This window comes from Silene latifolia, unplaced genomic scaffold, assembly GCF_048544455.1.
Source record: "Silene latifolia isolate original U9 population unplaced genomic scaffold, ASM4854445v1 scaffold_134, whole genome shotgun sequence".
Classification (NCBI taxonomy): Eukaryota; Viridiplantae; Streptophyta; class Magnoliopsida; order Caryophyllales; family Caryophyllaceae; genus Silene; species Silene latifolia.
The window spans coordinates 456,879-476,210 of record NW_027413133.1 but is presented as its reverse complement, the minus strand read 5'-3'; the positions used below and the strand labels follow the sequence as shown (position 1 = coordinate 476,210).

The window sequence follows — 19,332 nt, the reverse complement described above, 5'->3', positions numbered from 1 at the left end:
TTTTGGGTCATATGTTTATCTTTTGACTTCGTTGCATATTATGTTTAATTCAAAGGCGTTATTTTGCTTCTTTATGCATTTTTTTACATGTATGTTGGTCTTGACGCGTAAGTTACCCAATTTTGTGGTGTAAAGAGTGGCACCTATGATGAGTATGAGTTCGGTGGGGAGGACATGATTTATATGTGTTGGGATTAGTAAGACTTAATTGAGGCATAGAGCATGTTATGTGAGACGAGATGAGTGACATGATTGTATGTTGAGTAATGAAAATGTAAGTGAATGTGGGCAAGGCATGATGCAAGTTTAAGGAACGTGAGAATGAAAAGATTGAAAGAAAGGATGTGGATAGTAGCAACCTGAGATGTATAATAAATTATGGAGGGAGATGGCTAGAAATAGTGTTGAGTAAGAACATATGTAATGAAAGGTCGTTTGGAAATAGTGGTATATAGCGAACTTAATGGGACATGTCGCGACGTGGATTTGCGGTGTAGTGACCGAGTTTGGAAATTTGTGTTATCGAGAGACGAAACTACTGTGTGATTTCCTTGGGTAATTAACGGTATTAAATGAATTATGATTTCTAGAGATGTAAAAAGGGAGATGCAATTGTTTGAACATTAAACGTTGATTCTATGGATAGATTAGTGGCAAGTGTGAGTGATAGCATAATAAGAGAAGATCCATGGTAAGAAAGAGTGGGATGATGTCGGTAGAAAATAATGGAATTTGAGTTTTGGAGCAACGAAGGGGTAACTGGATTTCTAAAGAGTTAGCTAGAAGGAATAAGAAGTTGAACTATTAATTGGTATTATTGAGTGTAAAGAGAAAAGCAGGATAAAAGTAAGCTGAGGAAAATATTCACCGGAGTTATGTGATATAAAGGTAAGGAATCATCGAAATGTGTGATATTATCATGAGGATGTTAGTTAATGGTTATATGGGAGCTTCAGGACAACATGTTTAATAATGAGTTTCGAGAAATTAAGGAAAGTAAGAAGTTAGTAGAATATCTGCATGATATGAGATTTTGGTGGAGAAATGGATGATGATTCAATTAAGGAAAATATTGGGAAGAATGTTGAGGTAATTTTGTTCATGGATTCGATGTTCGTTGTTTAGGATGTTAACCAAAGATAGAAAAGAAATCATGATGTTTAGAGATGAGTGAAGAGGTTCGATGTCCGGACAGTGGTAGTGTTATGGTCTTTGACTAGTGGTTAAGGGTAAGGGTATATTAGAAAAGTGGCAATTCTAAAGAGGCTGATTTTATAAAGACTAAATTGATAAAAGTATGGTTGTCAGGAAGTATAAGACATAGTCTTAGGAGGTGGTTTCTCATAATGAGTGTTAGTTGTATGGTTATGTATGGCAGAAGATGCTGGTGATGCGAATGGAAGAATGTGATGAGGGGCATGCGAGTTAAGCTCGGACAACAGGTAACCTTTGTTGAGTGGTAACTTACGTGGTCAGGATTGACTAGTTGGTTGTGATTACGGGTCTATGATATGTGTAAATGTTTGTGTGAGGTTCTGACCTCACAAGAAGTGGTATGGTGTGATAATTATAAAGTCATTTGTTTTATGAATGTTACGTAATATATATGTTGGATACGGTAGTTTAATTGAATGATATCCAAAAAGGTAATAATTTGATTAATTTGACATGGCTAGTTATAATTTTATGTGTATTAATAACACATGTGTATTCCGTGAAATGGTAGAGATGATGTTCATGAGATGCTTATCTGTTTATTCATATAATATGTTGCGTTGTGATTGAGTAAAGTGGATTTGAGTAAGTTTTCTTGTCCGAAAGGTTATTTCCGAGTCAGTATTTATGGAATTGTATGTAGTTGTGATGTCTATCGATGTGGTTGTGGTGCCTCGGGTGGTGATCCGGGCTCGATATTTAGTGTTGTGATGCGGGTATTTTCACACTACGGTGTGGGTGTTGGTGGCGGTGTTGCGATGCCGTCACCGGTTGTGGTGGAGTAGGCGGGATGATTATGATACGAGTTTTTGAAAGTGCATACCAGTTATACATAGATTGTTGTTTTGTTTGCTGTTGTTCTTTGTGAGTTTTGGTTGAACATGTAGACAGTTGTCTTGCTTATTGATGTTTTCTTTACCAGGTTAAGTTAAGAATGAGGTAGAGTATGATATGAAATAGAGTTGAATATGTTTTCGTTGTTGTCATGGTATAGTGATGTTCTATTGATGGGACACGGTTGTGAGAGGTTGTTACAGTAATTTTGATCTTGTTCTGGATAAGGCTTTAGTAGACATGGTAATGGAAAATGATTCGTGGAACATGTGTTGTAATGATCTCGAAAGCGACAGTAGTTCATAATCTTTTGTTGGGACAGTGAGTGTAGGGTGTTGGGGGAATTAATGTCATATTAAGTTATGTATGAGTTTTGCGGTAATGAAGGAAAGAACTTGAGGATCTAGTGTGAGTATAAGTAACGAGTGTGGATCGGGAGTTATGCTTCTGGAAGATAAGTGCTTTACATAGCGAGGTATGCTGGTTTGCGGTGATAATGGAGAGTTAGTATGGTGATTTTGCTACGAGCCTTATGGTATAGGTTAGGGGTGTGCAGATTGATTTGAAGTATGAGAACTGTTGAAGTAAGAGAGCCTTGAGAAATAGGAGTGATTATGGAAATGAGGTTATAGGCAGTTATCTTTGACATATGGTGGTGATGAGGATAATGAGATAATATAGCTAAGGGTTTAGTATTAGTGAGTTACGAGGACGTAACATTTGTCTTAAGAGGAGTAGGATGCAATAAAAGAGAGTTTCATGGTGGTGCATGCGGTAATATAATTGGAAGTAGAGTGTTAGCGTAGCGTAAAGGAGGGATTTGTTTTGTGGACAATACTTATAAAAGGCCATGCCGTGCTTGTAGTCTTGTGATGCTTCGGAGTGTGAGAATATTTTATATAGTGTTGACAGTTGGACGATGGTGTTATGAGTCCGAGTAAACTTCGAGGACGAAGTTCCTTTTAAGGGTGGTAGAATGTAACATTCCGTTTGATGTCTAGCAGTGTCTTGATTTTGGATTTGATAGTGGATGATATTATGGAGCTAGCAGTGTTAGTGGATGGTGGTTGGTTATGTATGAAGTTGGTGTCGTGAGAGATATATATGTGGTGGATGCGATATCGTGAGTCATGGTAAGGAAGTAAACATAGTTGGTGGAGTGGGTGTTAAGAGTTCATGTTTTATGTTTGGTCGAGTTTTGAGTTCTTAGTTATGTTGTTGTGTCTTGGTCGAGTTAGTATGGTTGTTTTTAGAGTATGGGTTGAACTTCGGGGACGAAGTTCTTTTTAAGGAGGGAAGACCGTAATACTCCGTATTTATAAGTCTTGGGGTACTCTATCGAGTAGGCCTTACTACGTCGAGTAAGGGTAAGTTGCGTTTTAAAAAGTTTCGACTGTAGGGTACTCTATCAAGTAGCCTTAGGTACGCGATAGAGTAAGGGGGTACTCTATCAAGTAGCCTTAGGTACTCGATAGAGTAAGGGGGTACTCTATCAAGTAGCCTTAGGCACTCGATCGAGTAGGGGGTACTCGATCGAGTACCTTGGGTACTCGATCGAGTGTCCGTTTTTACGGGGAGTTTTCTCGGGTTTTGTTAATTATGCGATTAAGGTATTTAAACATAGTCGTCATTGTTTTAAATCACTTTTACAAAACCTAAAACCTTGTTTAAGAGAGAAAGCAACCGGTTCATCTTCCTAATCGCATTCTTAGCAATTCCGGAGTTCGGACGGTCGATTCTTGTCGTTGTTCGTACCGTTGAGTTCCTTGCGTCGAGGGTAAGATCTATGTACCCTTTTATTGTATTTCCTTTGATTTGGTTAAACCCTAATTTAGGGATTTGGGGGTTTTTGTGTAGATTGTGATTCGGTAGTGTTTGTATGTTTGTATGATAGGAGGAGGTTTTGTAGAAGAGCCTTTTTGATACAAAACCGTAGAGACCGTCTGATAATTATGCTTTCCGGTAGGATTTTCTACTCGGTATTAGTCCCATAATGGGATATTGGTGATGTCTTTGTATTTGGTTGTTTGATATAATGATTGTCTTGTGTTTGTGGTTGTGATTCTTGTTGATGGTTCTCGAGATGCGTTCTCGGCTGAGTGGGGTCACTTGCGGGAGTGACTTCACGCCCTAGTTTCGCCCTTCGTGGAACCCGCCACGGAAGGGGATGTGCACATTAATGGACAGGGTTATCGCTCGGTATGATGAGCGGGGCTTAGGTGGGAACGGCTGCGGTCCCCCACTGGCAGGGCTGGTCCAGTGGACAGTCGGTGATTGAGATTGATGGGATTGGAGTAGTTGTGTGTATGTGTGACGGTTAAGTCGTCATCGTGTATCTTCTTGTTGATATATATATATATAAGTTGTGTGATTAGTACTTGACCCCGTTTAAATGTTTTAAAAACTGTGGTGATCCATTCGGGGTGGTGAGCGGTTGCTTGCGGTATATCTTGGATACGCGTGGGATCTAGCTGGGGATGGAGTCATCACATATCAGAGTCCTTAGTCTTCCGCTGTGTTTATTAGAACAGTTCCTTTCAGTTGGTTTATAGTTTGAGAACAGTTGTATTTTGCTTACAGTTGGTTTTGTAATGTAATCACTTAAACTTATTTAATAAAGTATGTTTCTTCATTGTCTTATGATTATCATGCCTCGGGTAACCGAGATGGTAGCATCCTTATACCTGAGTGGTCCTGGTAAGGCACTTGGAGTATGGGGGTGTTACATAGGGATCCTATGATGGTTCAGTGCAATGCTAAGACAGCTAATACTTATGTGATTATTGATGATGTCTCGCCTTTTATTCCTACCCATATTCCTGCTTTAACACCTCCGCCCCAGATTGGGAGCGAATTGGAGGAAAAATCTCGTGTTTTACTTGTTGCAGGGTCTGGTTTGGGGAAGGAACTACCGCATATTGCTTCAGCTGTGAAGGAACCAATTATTCAGAAAGGTGGACTGGGATGTTTAAGCTATGGATCAGACGAGGAGCCGGAGAAGAGCCCAAGAAAGAAGAAGCCAACGCGAGTCACGGAGTATGACTTGGAGTTCGATGAGCCAGACGATACTAGAGCATGGGAGGCCAGAGCTGCTGATGATCCATTGAGTTGCCTAGATGATGGAGATGGGTGGAGTCCAGTGAGAGATTAGTATTGCTCAAGGAGTTTCTTATAGCCGTGCGTATTCGAGCTATATGGCGGCATGATTGACGGATTTGATAGTTATTGAACTTTTGGACCATTTTATTTCTGTTTTAGACTATTTACTGTTTTTGGTTTGCGCGAGACTTCACATTTTATATTCGTTTGCTTAGGATTTTTATAGACTATAGACTATAATTTTGGGTTTACCGCAAATTTTGGGCGCGTTATTTGTTGGAGCTTGTGTCCTCCACAAGTGTATGTGCGATAACCGATTCTCATATCCTAAAATTTCTCCCACTCAATGTAAAACAATTTGCAAATCTGTATTCAAAAAGGTCGTATTTTACAAGCGATCATCATCAAGAGTGGTTTTCCCGACTAGAGAGTAACTTAACTGATAAACGAATCAACATTCGAGCATGGCCATGCATTTCAGTTACAACTCCTCGAGTGGCCCTGAGAAATAACTATTCCTGATAAGGGTTGAATATTTTCCTCAACTCGAATCCTGCAGATATAAACACAGTATGAAATGACCCAGAAAAAATCTACTTAGCCTCCAGTTACGGCAGACCGTGAGAAAGAAACCAAAGTCACCCAAAAACTGCCTTAATCTCAAGAGACAGTCGATAGTCAAAAGAATCGACTCTAGGAACACAATGGATGTCTTATCCACGACCTGGCACCGAATGTTTTTAAACATTTAGGACTCCATTACGTTGTCACAAAAAGTTGTCCTACGAGGTATCGTTATAATCTCGCATCTGTGATCGATCAGTCAACCGTTTGACTTATGGCTCGTTGAACCCACCATCAATCGACTGCACAATATAATAGCCGGAGTTATCAGCTCACATTGGCGATTACGGACCAAAACAAATATAGTGTAATTCAGTTCACTTTGTGGCGTTCAATGTTGTCAGTACAATCCACATGAAAAACAAAATATTATATTAAAACGATGAAGTTATAAATAGTATATATGGAAAAGATAATGTATCAAATCCATAATCATGTACTACAACTCAGGAACACGTTTAATTCCCATGGAATTAATGTGCCCTACATGATTATCATAATTTAACGGTTTAGTGAGAGGATTCGCGATGTTATCATCCGTCGCAATCTTGTCTATCACTATCTCCTCTTGCTCCACGTAATCACGGATCAGGTGAGCTTTCCGATGTACATGTCTAGATTTGTTGCTAGACTTTGGCTCCTTAGCCTGAAAGATGGCACCTCTATTATCACAATAGATGGTGATCGGGTCATTCGAACTAGGAACTACCGAAAGTCCTTGTAAGAATTGACGCATCCATATCGCTTCCTTTCCTGCCTCCGAAGCGGCATAGTACTCGGATTCAGTAGTAGAATCTACTACAACACTCTGTTTGGAACTCTTCCACTGACCGCAAACCATTAAGAGTGAAAACGAACCCTGGACCGAGATTTTGAATCATCTCGATCCGTTTGGAAGCTAGCATCTGCGGAATCGATTGCGCATAGCTTAGTATCGCCTCCATAAGTCAATACCCAATCCTTAGTCCTTCGTAGGTACTTGAGGATGTTTTTAACAACTATCCAAAGGTGTTTCACCGAGTCTTTTGTTACCGACTCGTCATACTCAATGCATATGCCACGTCTGGATGTGTGCATATCATGGCATACATGATCGATCCTATTGTAGATGCATAAGGAACACGACTCATGCGCTCAATCCCTTCAGGCGTCGTGGGTGACTGAGACTTGCTCAACTGCATCCCGATCGTCATTGGAAGGTTCCCCTTCTTGGAGTTGGTGATCTTTGAACTTCTCAAGAATCTTATCCAAATAAGACTCCTGACTAAGTGATAACGTCCGTCGTGATCTATCTCGGTAGATACAGATTCCCAAAATGCGCTGTGCCTCACCCAGATCTTTCATCTGGAAATGGTTCTTCAACCATTCTTTAACCGAAGATAGGAGAGGAATGTCATTCCCAATCAAGAGTATGTCATCGACATACAATATCAAGAATACAATCTTGCTCCCACTCGACTTAATATATAAGCATGGTTCCTCGACCGATCGAGTGAAGCCATACTCTTTTATCACCTGGTCGAAACGAAGATTCCAACTCCGAGAAGCTTGCTTAAGACCATAAATGGAACGCTTAAACTTGCATACTTTCTTAGGATGTTTAGGATCTGTGAAACCTTCGGGTTGCACCATGTACAACTCTTCCTCCAAATAATCGTTTAAGAAGGCGGTTTTCACATCCATTTGACAAAATTTCATAATCATGAAATGCGGCAATCGCTAAGATTACCCGAATGGAACGTAGCATGACTACAGGTTCAAAAATCTCATCATAATGCAATCCTTGCACTTGAGTGAAACCTTTTGCCACAAGTCGTGCCTTATAGGTATCTGGTTGCGCGTCTACAGAACGCTTTATTTTGTAAAGCCATTTGCACTGTAGAGGTTTTACCTTATTAGGTAAATCAACTAGATCTCATACGTCATTCTCATACATGGAGTCCATCTCGGATTGCATGGCTTCGAGCAATAGCTTTGAGTCGGAACAGGTCATAGCACCTTTATAGGTAACGGGTTCATTACTCTCTAGGAGTAAAACGTCATTCTCCTCGACCATACCAATGTATCTATCCGGAGGATGAGAGACTCTACCCGACCTCCTAGGTTCCTCAGGAATATTAACCGTATCATAAGTTGGAGGAACAACTTCCTCCATCTGTTCCTCGGTCGTTGGTTCTGGAATCTCCGACAGCTCGAAGGTTCTATTACTCGTCTTGTTCTCGAAAAATTCTTTCTCTAAGAACGTCGCACTAGCCGCAACAAAAACTCGATGTTCGGTAGGCGAATAGAAGTAATGACCAAATGTTCCTTTTGGATAACCTATAAAGTATGTCTTGACCGATCGCGGGCCGAGCTTATCCTCGTGTCTCCACTTTACATAAGCCTCGCAGCCCCAAACCCGAATAAAGGACAAGTTAGGGACCGTTCTCTTCCACATTTCATATGGAGTCTTGTCGACAGCTTTAGACAGACTTCGGTTAAGTATAAGAGCACCTGACAAAAGAGAAAAACCCCATAATGAATCAGGCACTGCGGTGTGACTCATCATGGATCGAACCATATCAAGTAAGGTTCGATTTCTCCGTTCGGACACACCATTCAATTGAGGTGTTCCAGGTGGAGTTAACTGTAAAACGATTCCACGGTCTTTCAGGTGTTGATCAAACTCATTTGAAATATATTCACCACCCCGATCTGAACGGAGTTTGTTGGAGCTTGTGTCCTCCACAAATTAGTGTGATAATATTTGTAAATCTCTTACAGGTTCACAAGGGTATACTTCGTATATTTAATCAGTTGATTAACGTTTACCTAATAACGGTTGGCTTGCTAGAAAGTTTGACGTTATTATCATACAGATGGCGGTGATCAACTGGTCCCTAAAGGTCACACCTATAGGATGTGTTTGAGAGATGTGGTTATAGAAATATGATCACATTGATGCCTAATATGACTAAACAGTTAGTCAATGTGTTGATGAGACAATTATTTAATGAAGATTAAATAATATTAGTTGAGACGAATAAATCACAATTAATTAAATTAAATATAATAAGTTATATTTAATTAAATGTATGTAATGTTAGCTTGACCAATTAATCATTAATTCGTAATTAAATATAATCAGTTATATTTAATATCAACAAGATGAATGTGTCATAGTGGTAATAGTGAGGGTACACAAACCAAGAGGTCATGGATTCGATCCTCACTAGATGACAATTTAACACATTTTATACATTTTTGGATTAACCGAAAATAAGGAAATATACTCCTTATTTCGGTCAAATGGGCCAAAAATTAAAAGAAGATAATCTACCCTAATTAGTTCCATATACACGGTTTATAGGGATTGGAGGTGATTATTATTCTGGCCTAATTTTTTTCCCATTCTTGCCTCTCATCAGAAAAACACAAAAACCTAAACTTTTACAGAAATTTTTTGGATCGATTCTAGCATAATCAGAAGGGCATATCTCATATCGTCTTGGGTGCAACTGATAGGCGAATATCTACTTTGATATTGTTCTTAGGCCATATTTGCTAGGCCGAAGGTTATTTCTGAATCCTTTATTTTGTTTATGTATTTTATTTATGACTAGTGATCGTCTTAATTAAATTCGTTATAATCCTTCAAATTTTAAGGGAAGTATACAGATAATTTCCCACATTATTATGTGCAATTGCAGGTATAAAGACCACATTAACTCAATTTATTGAGTTATGTCAAGAACAAAGATCATTCGCCAGTATGACATGATCGATCGCCCATAGTGGTCGATCGACTGCCTTATTCAGCACAAAAGCTACTGTTTTAATTCCCTTGGTCGATCGACCAAGGCCCGATGCTGAGTTGTTCTTTCTCCAATTTTAAATTATTTGCACGTAATTTCCTCTTCAATTTTGTTTTCTCGGATAATGCACGGTATATTCTGTCTTTTCAGGTACTTATGGTAGCACTGCTGGCTACTGAAACCTCCTATCTCACGCTGGTTTGGGGGGAGGTTTCCTTTTCTTTGCTTAAAGTCTTGTGAGTTTCCGAGTCCTTTTCATGTCTTATTTATTTAATTTATCGCAAATTCCCATTTCCCTTTTTATTTCATTACATGATTTTGCACAATGGGGACATTGTGTGATTTGGATTGGGGAAGGGTTTTGCATTGCATTCACATGTTTTATTGCATTTCTGTTTCACGTTTATTGCATTTCAGTTTGCATTGTTTATTTTATCTCCTATATATACAAAATTAAAAATTAAAAAAAATCAAAAAAATTCAAAAAAAATCAAAAAATTTCACGTTTATTTTAGCATGTAGGTCGAGTCGGAACGGTAGTATTTCAATGATGACATTGCATTTGCATCTGTTTATGCCTAAGCCTTGCTAATTGACATGTTATTAGTAGAATCACATATGCATAGTCTACGAGTTTCTCGTTAATTTACTTGCTAGACTTGAGACTTGACTTAAATTTTGGCAAACTACTTATATATTCTGAGGTTTAGAGCTTATAACTGGTGACATTCATGACCAGTTCATTTAGGATTTGTGAGTAGTTACTCCTTATAAGACATGTTACATTAATTTGCATAAATATGAACTTGATCTACTTAATACCCGTATGCATTCGGTTTGTGGTTTGTTGACACATGTGGTAGAGGTTCCATTTTCTCATTTTACCCATAAGTCTCACATAGCCAGATTGCCTTTTGTCCCATAAGCTACATACCATTATTTAGCCTACCCTATTCGAGCTAGTATTGGTAGTTGTGGGAATGTGTTTATTGCTTTTTGGTTGTATTGCTCTTTATGAGAAGGTTGGTGAAATGTTGGAAAGGAGGAAAGAAAAAAAAAAGAGAATTGAAAAAAAATTAAGAAAAAAAATGATGAAAAGCAAGTAGAAAAGAAGAAATAAAAGAAAAGAAAAAAATCAAAATCGCATAATTCAAAGTCTTTGTTAAAATGGCGATTTTTGCTCCCATGCTTTATTATTATCATATGGGGAGTTGATTATTATTGGAGATTGTGAGATTAGTGCTGATCATTAGCACCGTTTTGTATTGATTAATCTTGAGCAAGAAGTTGGATGTTGTTTTAATTTGGTTCCTGTAGTTACTAGCTTGGCTTTAACTCCTCTATTCCAAATTCATTTTAGCCTCTTCTTACCCATTACCTCACATATCCATATTTACCTCGGCATGTGTCATGGTCATTTGTTGGTTGGAATGCATATGTACGGTTGTAGAGATTATTTTCATATTAGATTGCAGACATGTTCTTATAGGTCGTAGTTAGGTGAGTGTCACTACAAAATGAATTCTTTCTATCTTTTACATATATTCACCTGTGCTTATGTGTGATATGAGCGACCGGTGAGAGTCCATAATGATAAGTCTCTATAGTTGACGGTTCAAATATTTTAACGACTTCATAACTCGTTTGCATGATTCACATCGCTAATTGATTGTTGGTTGTTGCATTAAGTTGGCTTAGGCTTTATGGTTGCATTTCGCTCTGAGATTGAAGTCGTTCCAATAGGTTTTAGGAACGAGTCTAGTTCGTGCTTGGGGACAAGCAAGGTTTGGTTTGAGGAGATTTGATGCGTGTCTAAAATATGATGTTTCACACTTTATTCTACACGCATTTCAGAGCTCAATTGTGTAATATATGCCATTATTTCCCTATTTCCCTCTACTTTCATGTTTTTGTGTAATATTGCAGAAATGTGAAGAATTCAGCGGAAAATGAGCCGAATCTGTCCCCGAGTATTTATCATAGGACCTGACATGAAGTAGTGACTCAAGGAATGAGCTTGGTGCGTGTTTCAAGGCCTAAAGATAGCAAAAGCATGGGTGCGTACGAGTTTAACAAGCAAAGAAGCACTTCACGATATTGCAGCCTGCTTCAGATGGCAATATCTCGAGTTCTAGAGCTAATAATCGAGTGATTCCAATTGGAGGTGAAAGCTTATCCTTTTAGCTTCCAATTCCGCGTAGAATGCCTGATTTGACCAAGTAACGAAGAAATGGCAGCTCTTTTAAGATCGTTGCGCGCTGCAGAATTCGTCAGAATGCATTACTGTACAGCAACCTTGGTCGATCGAATGACCTACATGGTCGATCGACCAGAGCGCGAATTCCAGAAAAACTGATAATTTTAAATTCGATATCAGATCCAATTTTAAAATTCGGATCGGATATCCGGCTTTGCCCAGCTTTATAATATACCTTCATTATATCCCGATTTCCAAGTTTAGGTGATGTAGACTGCACTAATAAGATTATTTGTATTATTACTTTGAGTAACTAATAATCACTAGGTTTAAACCCGTGAAATTCACGGTCTGTTCTCATATATTCTATATAGAAACAATTTTAAAATACATATTTGCATTGAATACAATAGTTATATGATCAAAAAGTATAAAAATTATATGTGCTCAAATAGAGCTTGGACCAAACGTGGGCAAAGTTAACATATGACATACTCCATAATAATTTCACGGTATGACAGTTTATAAAAGAGTGAGAATATGTCAATTATAATTCGATAATTACCAAACATCTTTAATATCTGAGCAATAGCAATAGTAGTTCTTATTCTTTGGGTTTTCAATAAGAACCCCAAATTATAAAGTTCCTCCATTGCAACTAAAAGTTGTTCTTAAAATAAAGAACCATGTTCTAAAATAAGAACTTAGTTTGTTACATACTAGTTGAGATCCCGTGCTAAAGCACGGCAATTGTGAGGGTTGAATATATAGAGGTGGTATAAATTTAAAATGTTTACATAAATGATTTGTACTTAGAATAAAATGTTGAAATGTACTGCTTATAATGTTAGTAATATTATTAAAAAAAAGTTTATTATTCAAAGGACTTTTAGATTAAATTGTCTTTTTGTGAACCTATTTTTATTGTTAAAAATAATGATAGCTGACTATTATGGAATAACATAATCTAATGTAGATTCACTACTTTGTTATTGAATTGATCGGAAAAATTTATAGATGACTTAATCTTTTAGTTTTAGTTATAGGAGAATTATAGAGGATAGAAGGATTGAATACTATAATATGTTATTGTGAAACCGTTTTTAATAGGATATGCTGCAATAAAGTTATACATTATAGAGTTTTGTAGTATATATAATCCTTGTTTTTTTTTTGTTTCTATTTTAAAATATGAAACTATAAAATAATTTTTTAAAATATTTGGGGGGATGCTTAATCTTTTTAAAATATTAGTATGTTATTTTTTTGATTTTGTCTTGTGCTTAATCTTGTGGTTTTTTATATTAAAATATCAGTATGTTATATTTTTTCGCACAAAAAAAAATCAGTATGTTATCTTTTTTATTTCGTATTTTACATTAATATATTTTTTTTATTTATTTTCGGGTTTTTGTGAAGATTGACAGTGTGAATGCTTTATTAAATAGAAAGTTGGTTGAAAGATTTGTTCGGTATCACGGTATGGACCCACATTGTGTCAATCAATTGTGTGTTAAAGATTTTATTAAATATGGGAAAAAGTTGAGCAATCTTTCGTGCATCTATTAATTGTGTACAAATATTTTATTTACGTACAAAGATATCCTATTTCCTAATTGCCTATTTATTATTTGTGTGTCAATCAATAAAAAAATATTTTCAATAGGGGCCCAGTTTTGTTATCAATCAACTGAGCGGGAAAACTTTAGCAATCCTTATTCTTTTAGTTTAGTGGGGATTGGAACTTAGTGACCAATAAATATGATTTTGAAAATTGTGAAAGGCCAATTACATATAATCTATTTTCTATTTAGAAACTTTATATAAATGTGATCTATTGTAAACAAAAGTTCTTAAACATTGAAATTACTAAAATATGACATGGCAAAAGAAGAACTTATATAAAGTTCTTCTATTGCTATTGCTCTAATAAAAGTTTGTTAATTCAATATGCTAGACAAATTTGTCTTCATAGCCTCCTTCAACCAATATTATTCCGCTATTTAACAAATCGGGCCGTATTTGTATTTGTATTTTGGGGTTATATAGCAAAGAAATTTTAGAAAATAACTTTACTTTTAAGTGCTTGGTCTTATGTAAATTTCTTGTATGTTACTACCTTTCATTTAGTGACCCTGTCAAATTCTTACCCGATCAGAAAATATGACCCATTTTCTACGGTCAAGATGGGAAATTTTGACTCTGGTGACCCGTTCGACATGAACTCGTTATTTTTTAGGTTTGAAATCCGACCTATTGGTTAAAAGGTAAATCAAGAATATTTTAAAAATACTTGTGTTTGTTTATGCATTATATTTGAAATAATAGTAAAAAATTATTTATGTATTATATTTGAAATAATAGTTAAAAAATTTAATTTTATAAATATGTCATATACTCCCTCCGTACCACACCAAAGGTAACGGAGGGGAAAATGGAGTATTCAAGAAAAAGTGGAAAAAGTAAGGGTAAAGAGGAATAAATAGGTGAGATATGTAATTGGATGTTTAATTGTGGGTTGGTAGGTGGGGTATATAATGGCATTTTGTATAAATATCAAATGGTTATAAGGATAACTTGGTAATGTTATGGGTCAAATAAGGAATCTTACCTTTGGTGTGCTACGTGCGTTTATAGTAAGTGTTACCTTTGGTGTGGTACGGAGGGAGTAATTATTAATTGTAATTATTAATTAAACCTCTTAAATTTGCTCAATTGTGAAATTAAGCCGCTTATGTTTGATATGTAGTGATTGACCTCTTAAATTTACTCAAAAGTGAAACATAACCCCTTCTTGTATTTTTGAGAGAAATCTCACCGAACAATTATTCAACATTTATTTATACAATTTGTTAACCACAAAAAACATTAATTATAATTGTACTAATTTTCATAAAAAATTATTATACACAAAGTTAGATTTATATGAATAAATTATTAAAAATCCGACAAAGTTTACTCAAATGTATTGGAGTTGTATTATAGTTGGTAAATTGAAAAAAAAAAAATCTTAAGGGTTGTTGAATTGACTAAAAAATTGTTAAATTGTAGGATTATTGTATGTAAATATGATGAATTACTACGTTCCAAATTTATACGGCTTAATTTCACAGTTAAGCAATCTTAAGAAGATAAATTACCACTTTAGCCTTAACCAATGTAAGCGTTGAATATGATTAAAATATTAATTTTAAAAATATACTTTACTTTTTAAAAAAATCGTAAAAAAAGGCGTTGAGAGCTATTTTTTAACCAGTATTCTGACTCTAACCATATTTATAAAAACAAAATTGGCAAAAAAATCGTAACAATATGTAACGCCCCGTAATTTCGGACCGTTAATATATTTCGAAAGTAATTTATTAATCAAGTAAAATTTAATATTAATGTATTTGAAGTAAAAATAATTCAAAGAAATATAATTTTATTATATTTTGTAGTAAAGTATTTATTTTGATAGTTTTGAAATGTTTAAAAATAGTTTAAACCGTGTAAAAACCTTTTATTTCGAAATAAGGGCATATCGGGGAAAAATGACAACTCTATTGAAAATTGGGTAAACGATTTTGGAAATGGGTCGTATGAGTATTCAATTTTCTTGTAATCTCGTGTTTAAAAACTTTGGTCTTGTCGGAATTTGCATTTGACCTACGGTTTTAATTATTATCGAAACGAGCCAAAACCGACTCGTAAAATCACGACTCAAACCCGCTCTTTTCCTCTCTTTCTCCTCTAACCCGCGGCACCCCTCCCCCTTTACCTTTCTTTTTCTGATTTTTTTTGTTCTTATGTTCATCTTCATCAACATCTCACCAAAAACCACCATTTTTCTTACTTTTCAAGCTAAAATCGCCATATCTTTCTCGTTTCTTATCGGTTTTTCGCATAATTTATATTTCCGGAATCCTCTCGTCGAGATCTACAACCTGGTATAATTTAATTTCAGTTTTCTTGAAGTTGTTTTAAGACGAATTTTGGCACAAATTCGGTATTTATACTTATAATTGTGTTTTTATTGTTTATTTAGGTGAAGAATTGGAAGACGAGTTTGGGGACTCGTATATTGTCGAGGATAGCGGCTAGTTGTTGTTAGGGTTTGGGTTTTAAGGTGCTAATTGCTCATTTTCTAGCTTAAGGTAACATATTTCGAGTTACTCGACGAAAAATCGTCACAATCTTTGTTGTTTTTGTATGTTTGGTGATTTTTGTTTGAGTAGTAATTTTCACATGTTAAAATTTGATGCATGCATGCTTAATTTATGTCTTTTGTTAGTTTAAATTAACATAGTTGTATTGGGAACGATTAATTAGTGTTCAGACGATGTTATAATGAACAAACATGAAAAAAAAAGAGGAGTAGGGTGGCGGCAGCAGGCCCGGCAGCAGCCCGGCAGGCCCACGGCTGACCCATGGCTGGCCCGGGTCGGCCCGTTACTTGTTTTGCGGTTTTCCATGCTTGTTCGTCATTTTAGGTTCATTAATGATATAATTAGACTAAGTAACATATGGTTAAACTTAGGAAATGAATCATAATAGTAGTTAAAAATTATGTTAATGGTAAAAAAATTATGTTATATTGATAGTTATCACATGTTAAGATAGTTTACAAAGTGAAATTGTAATTAATAGGCTCAAAATGAATTATATAGCTATAATTGTAATGTTTTGATGATTGTGCCGAAAAATCGAGCCTTAGTCCCTTTGACGATTCGATGTCGCTTAATTGAGTGATTGGTCACCGCAATTTAACCCGTGCACTCGCGCAGGATCGGGTTGCGAGTAAAAATTCGGTTGGATGAAATTTTATATGAATTAGATAATTGGCCTTTTTCTTGTTTTAGGCCATTTATCAAGTTTTAGTTCACATGTATAGTTGATTGTATTTAATAGTATCTTATATTGTAGAAATGGCCCTAGATTCCCCTAAAGCCTTTAATATGGTTAATATTGTTAGAATTGGAAATTGGTATTGAATACTTATTGGGGATACTGTTGGATTATTTGCTGAATAGACATTTATATAGCCTTTCACATGATAGAATGTTAGCATTTAGGTTGGTAAGTTGGACTTTTTGTCCTCTTATGGTTAAGTGGGTGTCTTACTTGTCTTGTGTGGTGTGGGCTAAAGTATTCAAGCCGGGACTAGTTTGGGACTAGGTCCTAGGTGAGTATTTCGGCCTTCATCATAGATAGGTCTTTATAGTCTTTGACGAGTATATGTTCACTGCTTGATAGCCTTTGTGTTCCTAACTAGTGGATTTATATCCAAGTTGGGGCATGACCTCGTTACTTATTTTGATAGTAAGTGGTCAGCTTAAGTACTAGCCAACCCTTTGGTGGACTCCTTAGGGTACTCACTTTGTTTTAGAAAAATTGTGGGTCTTGGGTGCGGTGGTGTGTATCCGCATGTCTAGGTCTGCGCAGATTTTAGGCTAGGGTTGTGTTGTGTCTTGGCCATGTTTTATTAATATTAACCGCTGAGCCAAGATACCGGTTCGATTACCTTCCCTACCTCGTGGTATAGACTCGAGTTACAGAGTGACTATTGACGGTACTAAGAACTTATGCCTGTCTTTGATATATTGCCCTTTCTTGTTTGATAATTCTATGAATCATAGAAGGTGAGATGCAAGCCGGCTATGGTTGATAGAGTTTGGATTACAATTTGTTATATGTTTCACATGATAGTTTAAATTGGTCAATTTAGTATTCATATGTTATAATACTTGGAAATTAGATTAATTATCATATTGTTTACATGTTTTACTACATGTTACATTAATTATGACGATTCGTGGCTGGGAGGACTCGAAGTTACTCCCCACTGAATTGTGGCTTTCGTGTTTGTATAAAATGCGTTTGACAGGTTGTTGATGCTTTGTTGGGGTCACAGACGAGCTAGTGAGCATAAGGAACCTTGGACCTAGTTTAGCTATTCTTATAGTAAACCTTTTTAACTTTTGGTTTTGTATATAATTTGAAGGGACATATGTCTCCCTTTTCTATTTTGGGTTTGTATCATTACATTTTCTTATCGTTAGCTATGGCATGTAAATTAGTTCGTTAGCACTGCAGGTTTTGGCACACGCCTCTTGGGAATGTTGGAAATGTTTGTGATTGGTTTAGAAAAAATTTTTTTGAAATTACAGGTTTTGTCTAGTTGAACCAATTACAAACACATCCTGTCAGTTTTTCTGTAGAATTTACGCGTTTTATTAAGGCTAATTTTTAAGGGTGTCACAGTTGGTATCAGAGCTTATTTGCTCCCGACGCACGTTTGTGCACCCCACCTAAAATTACTTGACCTTTAAATAATAAACTTGAGAGATGGGTAGGATGGGTAGAGTTAGGATTTTATGTGGTAGTCTGTTTGTGATTGCTAATTGTTAGGTTTGTTGATTGTTAGTTATTAATTTTGGTGCCGTTAAAGATTGGTTATGCCAAATGAAGAATGCTTCCACTTTCTCGATATTTTTTTTTCCGTATTCAGTGTATCATACCTTAATCTTCCAATTTCGTTGTTCATTCGTCTTTCAAATTCCTCTTATCTCGCCTTGGTAACTACTCTTCAATTCTTTCTCCTGATTCATCCTTGGTTCGTTTTCTCCTTATAACAGAAGTCCATGTGGACACCTTCCTTTTATTCCGCAGGATAGTCCCCTTGTTCAAGAGAACCCGGTTTTGAGAGAATTTAACTTTGGAGGGCGTGAACGAGTGAAAAATTGATTGTTTAAGGTTTGAGTTGTATAGGAGAATATAACTTGGGATCCTTTGGTTAGTCTTGTTAGTTGTGCTTGATATGGGAGCCTAGTGAGTTGAGAAACACCTTGGGATTTATGACTATAGAGAGCTTGTTTGTTATAGATGATTGAGCATGGGTACTACCTTAGTACATAAGATGGAATGAACCTGAGCTACTTCATTTGAGAGTCTTGATGTTTCTTGTGGAAAATTTAAGGAATGATGTTAGCCCTAATCCTTGTAGGCCTTGAAAGGAATACAATAGGACATTGACGTTGCTTAATGGATTGGTATCGTACTTTGGAATTAGTTAGTTTGTTAAACCTTTTGAGTTGACCAAATCTAGTATAGAGTAGCCCTTGTTGACCTTTCGAAATTTGAGAACACGTGGTTGACCTTTTTAATCATATCTGAATTTGGGAATTTTGGTGGAATGTTGTTCAATGTAGTTCGTGAGTTCAATGATGTGATTCTAATTTATGGTATCGGAGATTAGAAGTATTAAGTCGTGAGATGAGGGAGTAAACAAGCCATGGTACTTGGGGATGACATAGTAAGTGAAGTTCGATGATGAGAATGGTAAAGGAGATACTTTGGGACATGGATGGTAACAAATGAATTTGTGTGGTGAATTGATTTTTTCAGAGTTTGGGGTTGGTATGTTACTACCTTGTTTTGAAATGAGAATCTTGTGGAATATTTGAGGAACTTTCTCTTGGAGTTTATAGCTTGGTATTGGGATTCTTGATTGAAGGTTTACTTTTTGAGGAAACCATAGTTGACACTAGTTGGATACGAATATAGCTTTGTTGGAAGCTTTGACCTTAG

At 36.2% G+C, this 19,332-nt stretch overlaps 1 long non-coding RNA gene across 1 annotated transcript; it reads left to right on the top strand.

The window, feature by feature from the left end:
• The first annotated feature begins 15,572 nt into the window (after positions 1-15,572).
• On the top strand, positions 15,573-17,819 carry LOC141637695 (uncharacterized). The gene is made up of 3 exons (XR_012541867.1): positions 15,573-15,692; positions 15,791-15,899; positions 17,630-17,819. It is a non-coding gene; the product is annotated as an uncharacterized LOC141637695 (long non-coding RNA).
• The last annotated feature ends 1,513 nt before the right edge of the window (positions 17,820-19,332 follow it).